At 32.5% G+C, this 21,070-nt stretch overlaps 1 long non-coding RNA gene across 1 annotated transcript; it reads right to left on the bottom strand.

Annotated features, from left to right (window-relative positions):
- Positions 1-3,722: 3,722 nt before the first annotated feature.
- LOC115837331 lies at positions 3,723-17,626 on the bottom strand. The gene is made up of 3 exons (XR_004032384.1): positions 17,616-17,626; positions 5,179-5,183; positions 3,723-3,802 (listed from the first exon to the last, which is right to left on the bottom strand). It is a non-coding gene; the product is annotated as an uncharacterized LOC115837331 (long non-coding RNA).
- Between the last annotated feature and the right edge of the window lie 3,444 nt (positions 17,627-21,070).

Genomic DNA, 21,070 nt, shown 5'->3' with positions numbered 1-21,070 from the left:
AAGACTCGTTTCCCAATGTGTATTCTTAGCACTTCTGTTGAAAAATGAGTTCGCTGTAGATGGGTAGATTTGTTTCTGGGTTGTTTACTCCATACCATTGGCCTACGTGCCTTTTTTTTATGCCAATACTATGCTGCTTTAGTTACTATAACTCTGTAGTATAATTTAAAGTCAGGTAATATGATTTCTCCAATTTTGTTGTTTTGGCTCAGGATACCCTAGGCTATTAAGAGTTCCTTATGGTTCCATATAAATAATAGGACTGTTTTCTCTATTTATGTGAAGAATGTCATTGATATTTTGATATGGATTGCATTGAATCTGTAGATTGCTTTGTGTAGTATGGACATTTTAACAATATTGATTCTTCCCATCCATGATTACAGAATATCTTTCCATTCTTCTATGCCCTCTTCAAATTATTTCATCAGTGTTTCATAGTTTTCATTGTAGAAGTCTTTCACTTCTTTGGTTCATTCCTAGGTATTTCATTTTATTTGTAGCTATTTTAAATTGAATTCCTTTATTTCTTTTTCATATTGTTCATTCTTGGCATATAAAAATGTTGTGGATTTTTGTGTGTTGACTTTGTATCCTGAACATTCCTGAATTTGTTTATCAAATCTAATAGTTTTTTGGTAGGTTCTTCAAGTTTTTCCAAATATAGGATTATGTCATCTGCAAACAACAATAATTTGTCTTCTTCCTTTCCAGTTTGGATGCTCTTTATTTCTTTCTCTAGCTAGGACTTCCAGCTCTATGTTGAATAGCAGTGATGGAAGTGGGCATTTTTGTCATATTCCAAATCTTGGAGAAAAAGGCTTTCAATTTTTCCCTTTCAGTATTACACTAACTGTCGGGCTGTCATATGTGGCCTTTATTATATTGAGGTATATTCCTTCTATACCCATTTTTTGAGGGTTTTTTTTCTTAAAGGGATATTGTATTCTATTAAATGCATTCTCAGAATAATTACAATAATTATTTGGTTCTTATTCTTCATTCTGCTCATACAACGTATCACGCCGATTACTTTGTGTATGTTGAACCATCCTTGCATCTCAGGGATAAATCCCACTTGGTCTTGATGATGAATGATCTTTTTAAAAGTGATGTTGAACTTCATTTGCTAAGGTTTTTTTTTTTTTTTTTTTTTTTTTTTTTTTTTTGAGGACTTTTGCACCAATGTTCATCAGGGATATTGGCATGTAGGTTTTTGGATTTTTGATTTGGTTTTTTTGTTTTGATGTCTCTGTCTGGCTTTGGTATCTGAGTAATACTGACCTCATAGAATGACATTGGAAGGAATCCCTCCTCTCTGTTTTTCAGAATAGTTTGAATAGTATTTGTTTTAGTTCTTCTTTAAATATTCAGTAGAATTCAGCAGTGAAGCCATTAGGTCACAGACTTTTTTTTTTTTTGCTAGGATCCTTTCTATTATGCCTTAGATCTTGTTATTTGTTATGGGTCTGTTCAGGTTTTGAATTTCCTCCTTGTTCAATTTTGGTAGGTTGTATGTGTCTAGGAATTTATCTATCTCACTTTTCTAAATCCAATCAATTGGCATATACTCATTCATAATAGCCACTAATGATCCTTTGATTTTCTGCAGTATTGGTTGTAATGTCTCCTTTTTCATTTCTGATTGTATTTGCTTTTTCTCTGTTTTCTAGTTTGGCTAAAGGATTGTCAATTTTGTCTTTTCAAAAAAAGTTCACTTCATTGGTCTTTTGCATTGTTTTATTCATTTCAATTTTATTTATTTCTGCTCTGATATATATTATTTATTTTCCTTTACTAAATTTATGTTGGGTTTGCTCATGCATTTCTATTTCTTTAAGAGGCATCATTAAATTATTTGTCAAGTTTTTCTCCTTTTTTCGATGCAGGTGCTTATAGCTGTAAACTTCTCTTTTGGTACTGCTTTCAATGTATCCTATCGGTTTTGTTATGTTGTGTTTTCATTATCATTTGTTTCAAAAAATTTTCAATTTTGTTCTTAATTCATTAAGTGACCCACTGGCCATACAAGAACATATTGTTTAATATTCATGGGTTCTTGCAGTTTCCATAATGTCTCTTCTCATTGATTTTTAGTTTTATTTTACTGAGGTCAGAGAAAATGCTTGATATTATTTTTTTTTTAATTTAAGACTTGTTCTGTGATCTAACATATAATCTATCCTTGAGAATGATTTGTGTCCTGAGGAGAAAAATGTGTATTCTGAAGCCATTGAACGAAATATTCTGTAATATCTCTTAGATCCATTTCTTCTATAGTGCAGATTAAGTCCAATCATTCTTTGCTGGTTTTCTCTCTGGGAGATCAGTGCAATGCTGAATGTGGGGTGTTGATATCTCCAACTATTACTGTATTGAGGTCTATCTCTCTCTTAAGCTCTAAAAATATTTGCTTTATATATCTTGTGCTCTTGTGTTGGGTACATATATATTAGCAATCATTATATCCTTTTGCTGAGTTGACCTTGTCATCATTATATAACAACCTTCTTTTTCTCTTACAGTTTTTGTCTTGAAATCTATTTTGTCTGATGTAATCATAGCCATTTCTTTTCTTTTTTGATTTCCATTAGCCCAGAATAACTAACTTTTCCATCTCTTTAGTCTATATATGTCTTTATAGGTGAGGTGTGTTTCTTTTAGGCAACAGATCATTGGGCTTGATTTTTTTTAAATCCATTCAGCCATTCTGTGTCTTTTGATTGGAGAGTTAATTCCATTTTCATTCAATGTTATGATTTATAATAAGTACATACGCCTGCCATTTTGTTGTTTTTGGGTTGTTTTGTGGTCTTCTCTTTTTTCCTTTTGCCTCTCTTAGTGAAGGTGATTTTCTCTGGTGGTATGGTTTAATTTCTTGATTTGTGTGTGTGTGTGTGTGTGTGTGTGTGTGTGTGTATGTGTGTGTGTGATTTCCCTTTTTCTGGAACTGGTTGTTGTATGTATTTGATTTAAGGTTGCCATGAAACTTGGAAATAACATCTTATTAATTATTTTAAACTGATGGCAACTTAACACTATAAGCATAAACAAGCAGACAAGCAAAAAAGAAACTAATAAAAACCCTAATATCTGAAGTTTATTCCCTGGCTTTTAAACTTTTTGTTGTTTCCACTTATATCTTATTGTACTGTAAATGTCTTGAAATGTTATAATTATTATTTTTTATTCATCTTTTAATCTTTTGACTGAAGATGAGAGTAGTTTAAACATCACAATTACAGTGTTGTAATATTCTGTGTTTTTCTGTGTGCTTACTATTTATTACCAGTGACATTTGTAACTTCCTATGATCTCATAACTCACTAGTGTATTTTTATTTCTGATTGAAGACTCCTTTTAGCATGTTTTGTAGAGAAGGTATGGTGTTGATGAAATTCCTCAGCTTTAGTTTGTCTGGGAAACTCTATATCCCATTCACGTCTGAAGTTTTTCACTGGATATGCTATTTGTAGGGTGAATGTGGGTTTGTTTGTTTTTTTCTCCCTTCAGCACGTTAAATGTTTCATGTCACTCTCTCCTGACCTGTAAGATTTCCATTGAAAAGTCTACCAGCAGACTTCTAAGACCTCCTTTGTATGTTATTTGTTTATATTGTCTTGCTGCTTTTAGGAACTTTTTAATTTATCTTTGACCTTTTAGAATTTGATTATTGAATGCTTTGAGGTAATCTTCTTCAGGTTAAACCTACTTGGTATTCTATAACCTTCTTGTACTTGCATATTGATATTTTTCATTAGGTTTGGGAAGATCTCTGTTATTATCTGTTTGGATAAACTTTCTACTCCTATTTTTCTCTCTAGCTCCTCTTTAAGGCCAATTACTCTTACGTTTACCCTGTTGATGTTGTTTTCTGGTTCTTGTAGGCATGCTTCATTATTTTTTATTCTCTTTTCTTTTGTCTCCTCTGACTATGTATTTTCAAATAGCCTGTCTTCAGACTTACTAATTCTTTAGAGATTCTGATGCTATTCGAATTCTCTGTCTGAAAGATCACATGTCTGTGTGTTATGAGGATTGATCCCTGATGCCCTATTCAGCTCATTTGGTGAGGTCATGTTTTCCTGGGTGGTCCTGATGCTTCTGAATATTCATTGGTATTTAGACATTGATAAGTCAGGTATTTATTTTAATCTTCACTATCTGGGCTTATTTGTATCTGTCCTTCTTGGGGAGCTATCCAGGTATTCCCAGTGGCTTTGGTGTTGCTATTTAAGCTGTATGTGCATTGGGGGCACCCCAAGTCCATTAACTCTGGCTCTATCAGACCTATGGAGCTACCACCTTGGTGGTCTTGAATAAGTTCTGGAAGAATTCTCTGAATTCTAATAGAGACACTAGTTCTCTGTCCTTATGTTCTCCCAAATAGATGGAGTCATTCTCTTTGTGTTGAGCTGCTTGGAACATGGGTTGGTTGTCACAAGCACCCCTGTGACCACCATTGATGGCGCACTTGGTCAGAATTGAAGCCAGCACAGCGCTGGGTCTCACTCAAGGATCATTACCTGGCTACCACCTATGTTTGCTCAAGGCCCTAGCACTCTACAATCAGTAGATAGTGAATCCAGTCTCGATTGTTTCCCTCTTTTCAGGGTGGCAAATTCCCCAGGCCCCCGGTGAGTCCAGAAATGCCATCCAGGAGCCAGGGACTCTAAGGTTGGGAACCTTAGAAATCTACATAGTGCCCCATTCTATTGTAGCTAAGCTGTTGGCAAAACACATGACAAATATTTTGCAACTTCTCCATCTCCTTTCCATAGGCCAAGCAGCCTCTGCCTGTGGCCGTGACCACCACAGCTCCATGGGAAGTACTGCCAGACTACCACCAATGTTCCCTGAAGGCCGGAATGCTTTTCACTCAGCTTGTGATGAATGCTTCCAGGCCTGGGACTTAGCTCTAAGACTGGCCTAGGAGTTGCAGTCCTTCTGGCCTAGAATGTCTTTCAGGTTTATTTAGGACCCTGGAGCACTTTAGGTCATGGTGGCGAGGCTTTCAGAAACTCATGTTCCAACTACTGGGAAGGATGATTTCCCTTTTTCTGGAACTGGTCTAAATACACCTTCCATAAGTGAGCATCAGCTGAGTTCAGCCCAGTTTTGCTTTCCACTGTGTCAGGGCAGCACTGAGATCAATGTAGAGTTTCATAGTCACTGTACTTGCCCTCCCCTAAGCACGCAGATTCTCTCTCCACACCACAGGTCCACTGCCAGTGGATTGGGGAGGAGTGGTATCACTGATTCAAGACTGTCTTTCCTTACCTCTTCAGTGTTTCTTTCAGTGATATAACGTTAAAACCAGGAACTGTGACTGCTCACCTGATTTTTGGTTCTTTTGAAGGTGATTTTTGTGTAGATAGTTGTCAAATTTGGTATTCCTGTGGGGAGGATGATTGTTAGAGGCTTCCGTTCAGCCATCTTGTTCTACCTGCTTGACTGTGAATAGGTTTAAAGTATACATTATTGGGTCAAATTTGTTCTTGCTTATATTTTTAATACTACTTAATAATACTACTAGCTAATTTTTAAAATAAAAAGCTGACACTAAGTATACTACAGTTTCCTCCGCTCAACCTGGCAAAAGTGGCATCAGGTTGTAAAAGTTGCAATGAATTACTTTCTGTCTTTGAGCGACCTTGTTTAAGCCTTTTTATGTGTGTCAAATTCTTTTTACCATTTTCTTCAGAAAAAAATATTCATAAGTTGAAAGTAAAGCAGGAGTATAACTGCATGTCCTTTCAATGTCATTGTTTAACAGGCTCACTGAAGAATTATTTAGTTATCTAGGAGGATGCAACTGTGTTTTACTTTCCTGTTTATTATTTTATTAGGGCCCTGAAACTGTGAAATTAAATGTTAACTTATAGGTTTTTGTCAGGTCAAAAAGATAAGCTCAGAGATTTTAGGATTTCAATTTAAAGGGTTATCAGATATTTAAAATTTTTACTAATTTTTATTAACAAGCTTTTGTGAATTCTTTGATGAAATAAATCTCTTCATTGAATTATCTTTTGACGTAGTTTTAATAACCTACTGGTTCTGTCACTGATGAATACAATAAATAAAATTTGACACATGTGTATTCTGTTTGTATAATAGTCATGCTTCCAACTTTTAAAAAGTTATATGTTAACAGCTTTGGAAGTTCTATGAAGATGCTCATTAGATTCACATATCACAGACAATTACACTGAATTACCTGAGAACAGCATCTGATGGCACAGCTTGTCTTGGCTCCAAAAGGAATTTTCAAAAGGCATTGGAACTTTAACTTTCTGACTCTGCAAAATGATTATATCAGACAGACATTACTTGCTTATCTACTTCCACATTTTCTTTATGAAATAGAAATTTACTTTGGTTAAAATTATGATTAATATGGGTAGTTGCAACTACAGCAGGATTGGTATTAACAGAGAAATACAACTGTGTATGCAAAACTATGAGATGATTTTTTGATTTTTGAAAAAGACAGCAGTTACATTCTAAAGTTCCTGTATATTCTAGACTATAAAAGAACATAGTGAAAGACAAAACTTCAGTGTATATGGGAATTGAGGGAAATTTTATTTGTCTTCGTTTCTAATATTTTATTCTGAAAATAAGTTATCAAATGTGTTGCAATTTTGGCAATGTTTGACCAGTTTTGATGAGTTTGTTTATATGAAAATCACTTTTAGAAGAAGAGTATGAATCATTTACTTACAAATATTATTGCAAAACCAGACTCTGGCTTTTCTTTATTCAAACGAAAATTGCTCTTGAAGAATCAATCTTCTATTATCTGCGAGTATTAATATATATATTTTTTTACCATTTGTGAATTGGCTCAGATAACAGATATTCTAATCTGAACTGAATACTTTCTTTTGACTTTTTTTTCATATTCCTGATTTTTTTTTTTAAACACAGACAGGTTACTGACCTCTGAAGAGGCTGGCTTTTTATATAGTTGCATGAACTTCTGCTACAGCATTTTATTCTCATTCTGATTAGATAGGCAGTCAAACATTTATTTCTCAGGTACACATGATACTAACTTAATCAAGTGACCAAATTTCCCCTGACAGCTACTAGTTATTTAGAGTGTGGTTTGTATTATTTTGAATGTCAATGTCCATCTGTTTTCTGATGAATCTACTATAATTTTCTTTTTCTTCTAAGTTATCAAACCATCAGAGGTCTTAGAGATACTTTCAACATGTCTTCAAAGTCAAAACTATTTTCATAATAATATGTTATTTAAAGTTTTTCACTTTCATTCTCTCAACAGTTGTGCAGGAAAGTTTTCCAAAAGCTATATGCAACATGTGATATTGCAATAGATTCAAAGCAGATAGGAAAATTCAGTTGTTTTCTATTAAGGTGTACAAACAAATTCTTAAAATTAATAAAACAATTCTTATTCTGTATTTTTGTTTTGGGTAACAGTTTTCTTTACATAAATATTTATGTTTATGTTTATTAGGTTTATTATTTAATATTTAATATAATACATATTGATAAATGTATCCCATATAAACAGAAACTTTGGATTTTTCAAAAATATTTAAGATTATAAAGTTATGTGAATACCAGAAAGCTTGAGACAAACTGTAGTATACCATTCTGTGTAAACTGATGTAAATCCTTTTTACAGTGTCAAATTCTCCCTGAATCAAAGAATACTCAAATCATGTAAACAAATATTCCACTGAGTTACCTTATATGAAGTACAGTTGTTTATTTAGGTTCATTAAAAATCTGTTCTTCTTTTATCTTTCATAATTAAAAAAATCAGTTTTGCAGTCAAAGCCATATCTAGAGTATTATTTAACATGAAACCTCATTTAATCAGATATGACCAGCCCACCACTAAAAAACAAAGATTATACTTTACATGTAGAAACAAGTAGCAAGGAGAAAAGAGCAATCATGTTCAACAATACCGTAGAAAAAAATACAATAAGATTTTATCATAGAGGAAAGCCTCAGCCTGTGAAAGTGCTAGGATTACAAGTGTGAGCCATTGTACCTGCATCATTATAATTAAAAAAAAATAAAAAGCATTGGGAAATTGAAAGGACATTTTTGAAAACTGAATTGATGACTCAAAGAAACATAAAAAAGAGACAGAGTGAAGCAAGTAGAGAGAAACGAGTTGAAAAGGAAGCTAGATAAAAAGGAACTAACAAAGCATTACTGGTATTCCTGAACAAGAGAAACCCAACTAATGGAACAGAAGGTACATTCTAAAATAACATATTGGACAGAAACACAGTCTAGAGAGTGAAACATGACATTTCTTGTTTATTTGTTCCTTGAGGCATTTGCTATTTCTACAACCATGTCTTAGAGACAGAAATTGATCAACAAGCAATAGTTGATACGGCAAGAAAACAAGCAAAGCAGTCAGCAGTTTAAGGGATGAAGAACAAATCTACAGAGTTGATAGCCTTCCACCAATTGATGGCATTCAGTGGCTCTCAGGCTGCCATAGGTCAAATGATTAAAGAGTGAACCACATGAAAGTCCTCACTAAAGCTTAAGACTTACACAAAAGCAGTTAAATTCCTTACACTTAGTATTTGATAGAAGAAAAGTTAATCCTCTCTGGAGGAAAATAATATCATTAAGAGCCTAAAATTTTATTCATAAGTTTTTATATTAAATCCAGGATCCTGTAAAAATATTAAAGTGAGTAAAAAAGGTATGAATTAATTAAAATTAAAAGACAAAAGGCAGAGATGCATAGTCACAAGAAATACAAGCACTGTTATCAGATGTGGAGTTTTAAATGACTATGCTTAATATGTCAAGAACTTATGAAAGAAGATGAAGAGTATCAATATAGAACTGAAAATTATAAAAGATAAAATGGAATTCTAGAAGTAAAACACACAATAAATATATTAGATGATTTTCATTGATTAGATATACCTAAGGAAATGAGAGCTTGATCAGAAGAACTTCCCAAGTCTAAAGAACAGATATTTATTTTTAAGTGGAAAATATAGGAAAAAACTTTTGGAAAACAATGAAAAGCTTATGGGATTCCCAGAAAAGGAAGAACAATGGGATAGAAGGAATATTAGAGGAGCTAATATCTTGAGGGTAGACTTTTCACCCTGATGAAAGTGCCACAGATTTCAGAACCACTATAAACTCCAAGTGAGAGAAATACAAAGAAAACTACATTTACTGGCACAGAAGAAATACAGAAAGCAGAAAGAAGGTGGTACATACTACTTTTTACATAAACAAAATAAAAATGAATACCAACATTACAAAAGAAAATTTGAAAATATAGATTTTTCTAAAATTCTGTAAAAATAAGAATAAATATAAAATGCTTGGCCCACAAATAATATTTTTTAAAAAAGACTGATAAAAATCCCAGAATAAAACATACTGTAGAGTGGTTTTAGTCAAATAGAAAATGATAGCAAATGAGGCCGGGCATGGTGACTCACGCCTGTAATCTCAGCACTTTGGGAGGCTGAGGCAGGCAGATCACAAGGTGAGGAGATCGAGACCATCCTGGCTAACACAGACCCCGTCTCTACTAAAAATACAAAAAATTAGCTGGGCATGGTGGCGGGTGCCTGTAGTCCCAGCTACTGGGGAGGCTGAGGCTGGAGAATGGTGTGAACCCGGGAGGCGGAGCTTGCCGTGACCAGGTTGCGCCACTGCACTCTCGCCTGGGCGACAGAGCGAGACTCTGTCTCAAAAAAACAAACACACCCGAAAACGATAGCAAATGAAAGAGCATGGTGGTGCAGGAAGAAATAAATAACATTAAAAACTAAAATATATAAATCCAGATGAAACAATATCCTTATAAGACTTAAGAAATATATATTGTCTTAAAATACATAGCAAAACTTTACGAAAGCAGAGAACTAATACACATAAAATATTTCAGTTTCTTGTATTGTCTGGGAAATGGCAAAAGTGGATATTGATATTAGGCGTTCATAAGTCAATAGTGTACATTTTCATTTCTGGACTACTCACTAAAATAATGGTAAACTAATTTATAACTATAAAGTTAATACAGATAAAATATTTAGAATATATATTTTTTAAATAGAAATAAAATGAACACAGAACAGCTGGGACAAATATAAATCTAAGACTGACATTTAGATTTGAATAAACTTGTTGACAATAATAAAAGGGTTATAAAATTTGATTTTTTAAAATGTTGCTTACTATAGAGATGCATTTTAAATATAAGAAAGAAGAAAGGTTGGAAATAAATACATGGAAATTATAAACCATTTAAACAGTGACAAAAGAAAACTGTTATATTCATGTCAGAACATGAAGATTTTTGAGTCAAGAGCACTACTTCAGATAGTTATCTTGGAATAATAAAATATCCAATCCACTATGTAAATAAAAATCCTAATTTTTATGTACTTTAACGACATAGAGTTTAAATATTTATTTTAAAACATGACAGACATAAAGGAAAAATTGACAAATACAACATCATTAGAAATTTGAATAAAGCATTCTCAAAAACTGAAAAATAAAGCAAAAAATCTGCAAAAACATAGTTGGACAAAGTAAATAAAAAATTGGACTTGACACATGTAGAACAGTGCAGTCAGCTGCCAAATACAGTCTCTGAAAAGTACATGAACTAGTTGTACATTCTAATAATTTAATGCTGAGATAGCTTTGCTGGGAATATTTAAAAATATTTGTTTTCTCAGAAATTAACAAAAGGAAAAAATAATTCTTCAAATTTTATTAATCCAGATTACATTTAAAACCAATACCTGTCAAGGATATTACAAGGAAACATTAAAGGCTAATATGTCTCGTGAACATGATGAGATAATCCACTTAAAAAGGTAGCAAAATAGAGCCAATAATATGTGCATATAGGATAAAAAACACAATTATGATGTGAATATTCCAGGAATGCACGTTTTCTAATAATGAGAAGTGGATTAATATAATTATATTCAATTATAATAAACATTATTAAATGCAGATATGTTATTTATCAAATTTTAATGAATGGGAACTTCTTAAATATGATTTAAAATATGCAGAAATATTATAAACAAACATATTTAATGGGAAAATGCTAAAGTCTTTTCTGCTATTTTTTTTTAAAAAGGGATGTCCTTTGTCACTACTTTTATTAAACATTGCACTGTAGACTATTGTGCAAAATACAAAATAAATATAAGATTAATGTGAAAGAAATAAAATCAATTACTTGAAGACAGCCGTACTGGATTTGTAGAAAATACATATTTGTGTATTTTAGACAAGTACATACATACAGACAGACGTAAGGAAAGTCACAATAATGAGGAAATCATAAGAAAAACTTGCAATAAATAATTAGAAAATAAAATTTTAAGTATTGCATTTACAATAGCATCAAAGGCATTATCTAAAATATGTCTATAAAAGTATATTGAAGAATTCTGCAATTTATTACTGAGAAATATAAATGGTGAATAAAGGTCTAACAATAGCAAGGACAATCTCTCTATATACATATTTTTTTTTTATTTTTTATTTTTTATTTATTTTTTGAGATGATGTCTTGCTCTGTCACCCAGCCTGGAGGGAGGTGGTGTGATCTCACCTCACTGAAACCTCTGCCTCCTGGGTCCAAGCAATTCTCCTGCCTCAGCCTCCCTAGTAGCTGAGATTACAGGTGAGTGCCATCACACCTGGCAATTTTGTTTTTGTATTTTTAGTAGAGATGGGGTTTCACCATGTTGGTCAGGCTGGTCACGAACTCTTGATCTCAAATGATCCACCTCTCCTTGGCATCTCAGTGTGCTGGGAATACAGGCGTGATCCATCATGCCCAGCCAAGACAATCTTAAGAGCAAAGTTGGATTTACTCTCATGGGTATGAAAATCAGATATTTGATATAATGAAGACATTGGGATATTTGTGCAAAATAAAACACAAACCAATGATATGGAATAAAAATCAAGTAGTGCATACATATATAAATAGTTATAACAAAATATAGAACTTCACAAAATTATCGAAATACTGGCCTTTTCAATAACTAATTTTAGGAGAATTATATTTCTCCTATGAAGGAAAGAATGTTGGCTCACACCTAACATGATACATGTTATTTTCAGAGAGGTGTAGATTCTAAATGTGGAAGGTAAAATGAAATCCAGGATATATAATACCTTCATTATAATAAAGGAGATAAAAGTGTCTAAAACAGGATATGAATTGTTTGAACAATTAAGGAAATAATTGTTGAATTTTAAGATTAAGCCTTTTCTCATCAAATTTTATCATTAAGAGAGTTAAAACACAAGCCAGACAGTAGAAGATATTTGCAGTACATTTTTCTAAAGAACAACTTATATCCAGAAAATACAAAAACAAATTCCTACAAGTCATTATGAAAAAAAAATTTTAAATGGGAAAAATACTAAAGAAGCACTTCACAGAAGATATGCAATAAATATATAAAAGATTTCTAAATTTTATTAAACATCAGGGAAATACAAATGAAAAACAGAATTAAACATTGTACTCCTACAAGAATTGCTAAAATAAAAAGGCTTTAAATTTTGAATTCAGATACAATGTAAGTAAGAGTAAATTGGTTTAACCATTTTGAAAACTATTTAGTCTTATCAACTAAAGCTGGATATTACATATACTCTATGACCAAACATTTATCTTGCTCAATGGAAATGTTTACACATGTTCGCTAAAAGACACATACAAAAATATTTCTGGCTGCACAGTTCATAATAGCTCAAACACACAAAGTCAAAGACAGTTGCATGGCTAACTAAATTATGTTATATTCGTGCAATGGAACACTGTAGAGCAAAGAAAAAGAATAATTTGCTGTATGTAACAGTATGGGAAGATCTCACAAACATAATGCTGAGAACAAAATAGACACAAAAAAGTACCTGTCATAAGATTCCAGTTTTAAAATATTCAAAAATAAGCAAAATTAGAATGTTTTAAATCAAGATTGTGTTTATCTTCAGAAAGAGTTACGGTTATTGATTGTAGGGTGTAGGAGGGGCTTCTGGATTGTTAAAGATCTTTTTCTTCATCTGGATAATAATTATATAGAAGTGCTCAAATTGCACAAATTCATTAAGCCATAAAGTTATAATTTTCAAATTTTCACATTGCCCTGGGTTTGATATATTTTAACAAATTTTGTTATGTAAGTAGATAATATGTTACTAAAACATAAATCGAATAGCCAGATGTCTTTGAATATGTACAAATTTAGGATAGATAATACCTACCAGTGCTTCTTGAAGAAAATTGGTTAACAATAATTATCCAGTCAGTTATGGAGAGGACAAAGGCAAAGGTCTCAGGAATGAGATATGTGAGAAAAAAAAAAAAAAAAAAAAATTGTGAGATTGGGGTTCACTTAAATATGAGAACAGTGATAAAGATTAGAATTAAAGTTAGAAAATCTAATTGAATATAATAGATTATTATAATATACAAATCACACTAGTTTTCAATGATCAGAAGCTGATAAAGAGCATATATAGAAAGAAGTATGATTACTAATATCCTCACCTTTCAAAGAAAAAAGGCAATAGTTGAAAAGTCATTGTTTATAATGAACCATGGGATTACAAAACATCATTATCATTCAAATCTTCTACTTTTCGTAAGCACTTTCTTTAACTATAGAGAGATTTGTAAAGATACAGGATGACTGAATTCTAAAGGGAAATTTGGGGTAGTACAATTTGATGTGCAAAAGAATTCGTGGGCATAGGTATGAGGAACCAAATAATAGATTCTTCAAGATTCTTCAGGTGCTTTCATTGGTATTTATCTTCTTAAATTACGTTGGTGATTATGGATATTTTACTATTTCAAACACCGAATTGATAAATGGCTCTGCATTTGGTATATGTTTGAAGATAAAACTAATTAGCCTCTTTCTTAACAATGAAAGCAGATATAGATAAGTTATGCCACTTGTTCAAAATCAGAATGGAACACAGATTGAATTAATGTTATAAATTTTATCTCCACAAGTCACCCGAAGGGTTTATAATTAGGGTCGGTCTGTATTTATTTTTAGATGGAGTCTCCCTCTGTTGCCCAGGCTGGAGTGCAATGGCGCCATCTGGGCTCACTGCAACCTTCGCCTTCCAGGTTCAGGCAATTCTCCTGCCTCAGCCCCCCAAGTAGCGGGGACTACAGGCATGTGCCACCATGCCCGGGTAATTTTTGTACTTTTGGTAGAGACAGGGTTTTACTACGTTGATCAGGCTGGTCTCAAACTCCTGACCTCAGGCGATCCGCCAGTCTCGGCCTTACGAAGTGCTGGGATTACAGGCATGAGCCACCGCACCTGGCCTCAATTAGGGTTTTCTATAAGCCACATCTGAGGCAAGAATTCTTGTAAAAGTGATTTACTCAGGGAGCTCTCATCAGAGCGACAGGGAGAAACAAAAATTGAAAAAGCCAAATAAGGTGGTAAAAGAGAACTAAGCATGGATGTAGTCCCAGTTGAATAGATTAACTTTAACCTGGTCCTCTAGAGAGATCTGAAGCACACGTTACGCTACAGAGTTGCACCCGCCCCTTTCCCTTGAGGAAAGGATGCCACCCTTTTGTACACCGAGATGGTTAGTTATGGGGTGCTCACTCTCTGGTGGATGGGTGGGATACAACCTTCTGGGGAAGGGGTCTCCCATTTGCTAAGAAGAATTATCTAGAGAAGGAGGGCATTAGAAGGCAACCCTCACAACAACTAGAGAATGAGTATCCCAATCAGGTAAAGGAGATTGTGGGAGGACACCAAATATTTGTAGTATAGTGGCATTCTAGTTGCAGCTGGAGTCATTACATAAAATGTTGAGTAAAAGTAAATGCTGGAATCACTAGCTTGTATGCATCAGTATTCTTAAGTTAAATCAATCTACTATTATCTCCTCCAGCATACTACAATCTTCCCAAAATGCAGAGATAAGAACTATGACAAATACAAAGTAATTTCATCTGACTTCCATTAATTCATGGCAAAACTTTTCGTCTACTACTTTAGCCTCATGAGAATGTTTCTATTCTTATTGCAAAGAGTGTTCTCCATGTACCAATACTCTGTAAGTTCTCTACTACTTTCCTCCTTTTTTTTTTTTTGGAGAAAGTGGTACTGTCCTCTTAGTTCTCATCCACCCTTGTATCTTCTCATTTGTCTCCACAATGGCTTTTCTCTGTTAGCTCTTCAGTATTCCTTTTGTTTTTTTACTCCTTTTGGTATTTATTTATTTATTTATTTATTTATGTTTACATATGTGTTCAAACTCTCCTAATTCAGCTACAATTTTCTTTAAATGTACCCTTTTATTTTATTGCCAGTCCTTTAGGAATAATCTGCATTTCTATTTCTTCAGTTTCTTCATTCTGCTTTATAACCTTAACCCCACAACTATTGAAATCTATATATTTTTAAAAACATCCATTACCCCCAAAATATGAAACCAGTTGCCTTGTTCATCCTTTTCCAAAGTTTCTTATAGTTTTACCATATGCTCTTTGTAAAAATCTTCTCTTTTTCCAGATCCTAGAACATTGTAGTACCCAAGAGCTTTACTTCTTTGGTTTATTTATGGGCTTATGTTTTTATTATACCTCAAAAGACGGTGTTTTGTTTTCTTACATTCTCTCTATATATGTTCTTCCTTTCATTTGTTCATTATTACATTCATTGCATTTATTTATCATTATAGTCATCTTATTTTCCTAAGCTCTTATGAAGCATTTCAAAGATTCTTTGGTAAACTTTTATCTGGAAAACTCAAGAAAGCTTCAAACAATTCTAAAATAAAGTATTTTAATCTCTGTGTCAAATGTGGGATTTCTTCTCTTTCTTTCTCCTTCATTTTCCTTGTCACACAAGGTAACCTAAGAGACATATTTGGGAGATACTTAAATCATTCATCTCTTTACCATTTAAATTTAGCTTCAACCTGAATTATATTATGTCTATTTAAATCATGCTTATTTAGTACTTGTGAATGTTATCTGAATTTTTATTATAACAAGAATAATGAGTATCTTTTAAAATCACTATTATTTTCACAGTAATGATGCAAAAAATATTGATAACCAAAAAAATGAAAAGACATTTTCTGACTGATTTCTTACATTGGCTCATTTCTAAAGTTGGTGATTGTACTTAAAAGTTAAAATTAGCACTCAGAAATGTTTCATAATTGTCCTTTAATTACAGACGAGATTGCAGATGATTAACTGTATGCAATTTATACATAAAACGTCTCATAATTTCAGTGAATGTTCATCTCTCAAAAAGATAAGTTATTTTGTAATAGTAAAATTAAAAAATATATATTTCAAATTAAAGTCACAGTTAACAAATAGTAAGAAGTTTGTATGGGATAATTGTAATACCACAATTCTTGTAATTATTGTAATTCTCTTAATACTTGTAATTCTTCAGGAATATGTATCTGTCCTGGGGAAAACATTTTGTGTATTACTTTTTTTAGAAACCTTATATGTAATCATGCATACAAATTTCTGACTCTGCTACTTTAGAAAATATATTCTAAGATATTAAATTTGCATCTGATTTAATGTCAACAACTGCATTCTTTCTAATCCTCCAAGAAAGACAATATTTAAATATACCCTTTCAGTTCATCAATCAAAATTTAGTGGGTGATAAGATATAATTAACATTCATTAAAATTCAGATTTTATTTTTAAAATTTCTAATATGATTGCATCAGTAAATACATTCAAAATTACTTCATTTTATTAAGTCAAAATAGGTAACACAAAATAAATTTTTATTTCCCTAAAACATTTTATAGTTAATAAGTTTTTAAATATGAAGTAATATTTCACTATTCTCAGCTTTATTTGTGTAAGTATAAATTTAAAAGTCTGTAATATATTAAAGCTTATAAGCTTGTATAATAATAAGCTTTGTATTATAATAAAGCTTTAATACAATAATTTAAAATATATTTGTTACTTTCAGATTCCTGAACACATGAAACATCTGAAAAGTTTCTTTATCTTGTATATTTTAGGAAAATTAGAGATAAAAGTTTCTGTAATAATCTTAAAATATCCACCAAACAAAAATATTTGATTGAATGTATCTTTGTTCAATTCATGAAAAAATTTGGAAGTGGAAACCAGTTGAGGGGAAGCAATTTTTGTTTGGAAAATATATAATTTTCTCTTTTCCTTAGAAGCTAAGGTTCATTCCCATTTTATTTATAAAAAAATATGAACACATCTTATTATAGCACTGGGGTTATGTTCACCATTAATTGACTTAAAGAATAATTATTGGCAGGGCATGATGGCTCATGCCTGTAATCCTAGTGCTTTGAGATGCCAAGGTGAGAGGATCACTTGACTCCAGGTGTTTGAGACCAGCCTGGGCAGCATAGCGAGACCCCAACTTTACAGAAAAGTTTTCAAAAGATTAGCCATGCATAGTGGCACATGCCTGTAGTCCTAGCTACTCAGGTGGCTGAGGTGGGACAATTGCTTGAGCACAGGAGTTTAGGGCTGCAGTGAACTGTGATCACACCACTGCACTCCAGCCTGGTTGACAGAAAAAGACCTCATCTCTTTAAAATAAATTAAAATTTTAAAAAATAATTATTCTATGTTGATAAAGTAAACTTTTCCTCTGCACTGTCATCCCATCAAGGTTGAAAAATTACTCAAATCCTGTCCTAAGTGGTTTAAATATGTCCAAGTCAATTGTACTCAATAGAGTTTGAGGCCGCATCCTTCTACTTTAGTCCCCTGTCTTCAAAATGGAAGGTCTTTTATCCCTCTTTTTCCATTCCTGACTTTCCAGTCCAAGTTAACCATTTGTTAATATTAAAATCTATTCCATTAGGCTAAATAGCATTTGTTTAACAAGTACTCCATAGTGACACATAGACGAATGTCGATGTGTGAATGGAAAAACTTGCATTCAATCCCTCATGTATTTTATGTTATGAAATTTTTCAAATAATTGGTAAGTTCCTTGCCTAGAGGGAACTAAAAGTATCAAGACATTTGGATTCATATTGATACTGATTGAGACATAAAATATTAGTTATTAACCATAGTCATGTCTAATTTTATTCTGCTCCATTACAACTACTAGTAGAATATCGATAGTTTTTCAAGTTCTTGTATTCTTATATTGAATTCAAGGAATCTTTCATAATAAGTAATTCTTGCTATTTTTTCTTTTCATTTCTTTTTCTTTCTTTTTCTTTTTTTTTTTTTTTCTTTTTTTCTGAGACAAAGTCTTGCTTGCTTGCTTGCCCAGGCTGGAGTGCAGTGGCATGATTTTTTTCTTTTTTTTTTTTTAATTATTTTGGTCTTTTTTTTTTTTTTTTCTTTTTGTGGAGAATGGAGTCTCGCTACACGGCCCAGGCAGGTCTCGAACTCCTGGCCTCAAGCTATCCTCCTGCCTCTGCCTCCCTGAGAGCTAGGGTTACAGAAGTGAGCCACGGCGCCTGGCCTGCAGTGGCGTGATTTCTAATGGTATGTTGTTAGGTGCATAGTCATTAATAATTGTTATGTCTTTGAGAGCACTAATCCCTCTTTATTCCTGGTAATTTTCAGTCCTCTGAAGTCATTTTGTTTTCTAAATTAATATAACTATTCTAGTTGTCTTTTGATTTGCCTTAGCATGGTATATTGCCCCTTTACTTTTAACCAATCTGAGTCTATTCTTAAAGTGGGTTTCTTGCTGATAACATATAATTGGGCCTTTGGGATTTTTGTTTGTTTGTTTGTTTTTAAATCCAGTCTAAAAGTCTCTGTCTTTTACTTGGTACAGTTTGATCATTCATATTTACATATTTAAAGTAATTAGTGATATAGTTGGTTTATTATCATGCTTGTAACTGTTTTCTATTCATCGTACTCTGTTTTTTCTTGTTTTACTGAATTCACCAATTTTAACTAAGAATTTTATTCTATTTTATCTTCCCTCATAACATATTAACTATACATATCTTAAAACATATGAAGGTTGAGCTAGAGTTTGCAACAATGCATTTTTAACTAATCAAGTCTACCTCAATAATACTGTGTCACTTCATGTGTACATAGTACAGGTATCTTATAACTGAGTATTCTCAATTTCTGTCTTTCATCTCGTGACATTGCTGTCATTGATTTCACTTATTAATGTGCTATAATCACCGAATATATTGTTATTATTATCTTAAGCAGTTGTCTTTTACATTATGAATAAAAATAATGAAAGATTTAATTTTACCTTCATCTGTTCCTTCTCCAAAACTCTTTCTTTTTAAATTTATATCCAAGTTTCTGATCTATATCATTTTCTTTCCTCCTGAGTAATTTCTTTTAACATTTACTGCAAGGCAATAATGTCTGCTGGTGATGATTTCCCTCAGTTCTTGTTTGTCTAACAAAGTCTTTTTTTCTCCTTCACTTTTGAAATGTAATTTTGCTGGATTCAAGGATACTAGATTTTTTTTTCTTTCAACACTTTCTGTGTTCCATTCCACTCTTCTTGCCTGCCTAGTTTATGAGAAGTCTAATACAATTGTATCTTTGTTCCACTATGGGTAAGGTATATTTATTTCCTAGCTCCTTTGAAGATATTTCTCTTTGTATTTGGTTTTCTTCAGTTTGAATATAATATGTCTAGGTGTAATTTTTTATTATTCTGGTAAATGTTCTCTGAGCTTCTTGTAGGGTTATTTTTGTTTCTTTTGTTTTGTTTGTCCTTGGTTTTGTTTTTTGTTTTTTGGTGTCTGTCAATTTTGGAATGTTCTCAGCCATTATTACTTCAAATAATTATTTTATTCTCTTCTTTATTTCTCTTCTCTTTTGCCATTTAAGATATGTTACTTTTAATAATTACCCCACAGATCATCAATACTATGTTCTGTTTTAATGTTGTTATTACTTTTTTCTCTTGCATTTACATTTTGGAAATTTCTGTTAACATATCTTTGAGCTCACCGATTCTTTTCTGGGCTGTACTAGTCTTTTGATGATCCCATCAATGATATCCTTTATTTCTGCTACAGTGTTTTGACCTCTGGTACTTCATTTTGACTGTTAGAGTTTCCATCTCTCTGCTTACATAAGCCATTTGTTTTTAAATATTATTTCTCACTCTAACACTAGCTAATTTAGCCTCCAGGAACTTGTCAAAATGACCACTTATGTATTTCTGAATCCAGCAACTTCAGCTCCAGGTCAGTAGATCTAGAACGTGTTTATCTAGATTTATCTGTCCTCTCATACTTCAGGATGCTAGATCGCTCTGCAAACTCAGCTCTGTTGAGTTCAAAAATAACTGTTGATTTTAGTTTTTCTTTTTTAACCTTTTTTCTTGCTGTAAGGAATGGAGTAATGACTTCAAAGCTCATTACATGTTGGAGCTTATAATTATTTTCAGATGACATGCTTAAAACTGTAAGAAATTTAAATGTCTTAGAACTGATAAAACAGTTTAATAGTATTGGATTGCAAAATAAAAAATGTAAATGAAGTAGCTTATTAGTTAAGAAGGGTTTGGATTCAAAAATAGAAAAATCCTGATTCTAACTAGCATAAAGATAGGGAAACTTAGTATTTCATATGACAAACTAATAGGTAGAAGGTCCCTTGAGTTTAATACAGTTCACAATCTGGCTCTATTTCCCAATGAGTCCCTTGATCAACCTTACTCTAGGTTAAATGTTTCAACCTTGGGTTGATAACAAGATGGTGGCAGAAGTTTCCAAAAATTGTACCATATAAAGCAATAATCTTAAAAAGAAGCATGCAGTTGTCTTTTTTTATGACATTAATCTTGCCTAAGTTTAGGGGGTTAAAGAACTGTTTTAAGATGGGAAAATCCAAAGGTTTGAACAAGTTATAGGTTTATGAAAATTAATTGTAAAACAGATTCTGCCTGTGAACATATTGGATAAAGTTAAAATGGAAAGCATGGCCTTACCAAACTATGAGGATACTAGAAGTCAAGGCCTTCATCCAAGGACAAGAAAGAAAGCTCTTGGTGGGTCATCAGTGGTGGAGAGAACC

Source organism: Nomascus leucogenys, chromosome 11, assembly GCF_006542625.1.
Source record: "Nomascus leucogenys isolate Asia chromosome 11, Asia_NLE_v1, whole genome shotgun sequence".
Lineage (NCBI taxonomy): Eukaryota > Metazoa > Chordata > Mammalia > Primates > Hylobatidae > Nomascus > Nomascus leucogenys.
The sequence above is the reverse complement of the archived record's forward strand: the minus strand, read 5'-3'. Positions and strand labels throughout refer to the sequence as shown.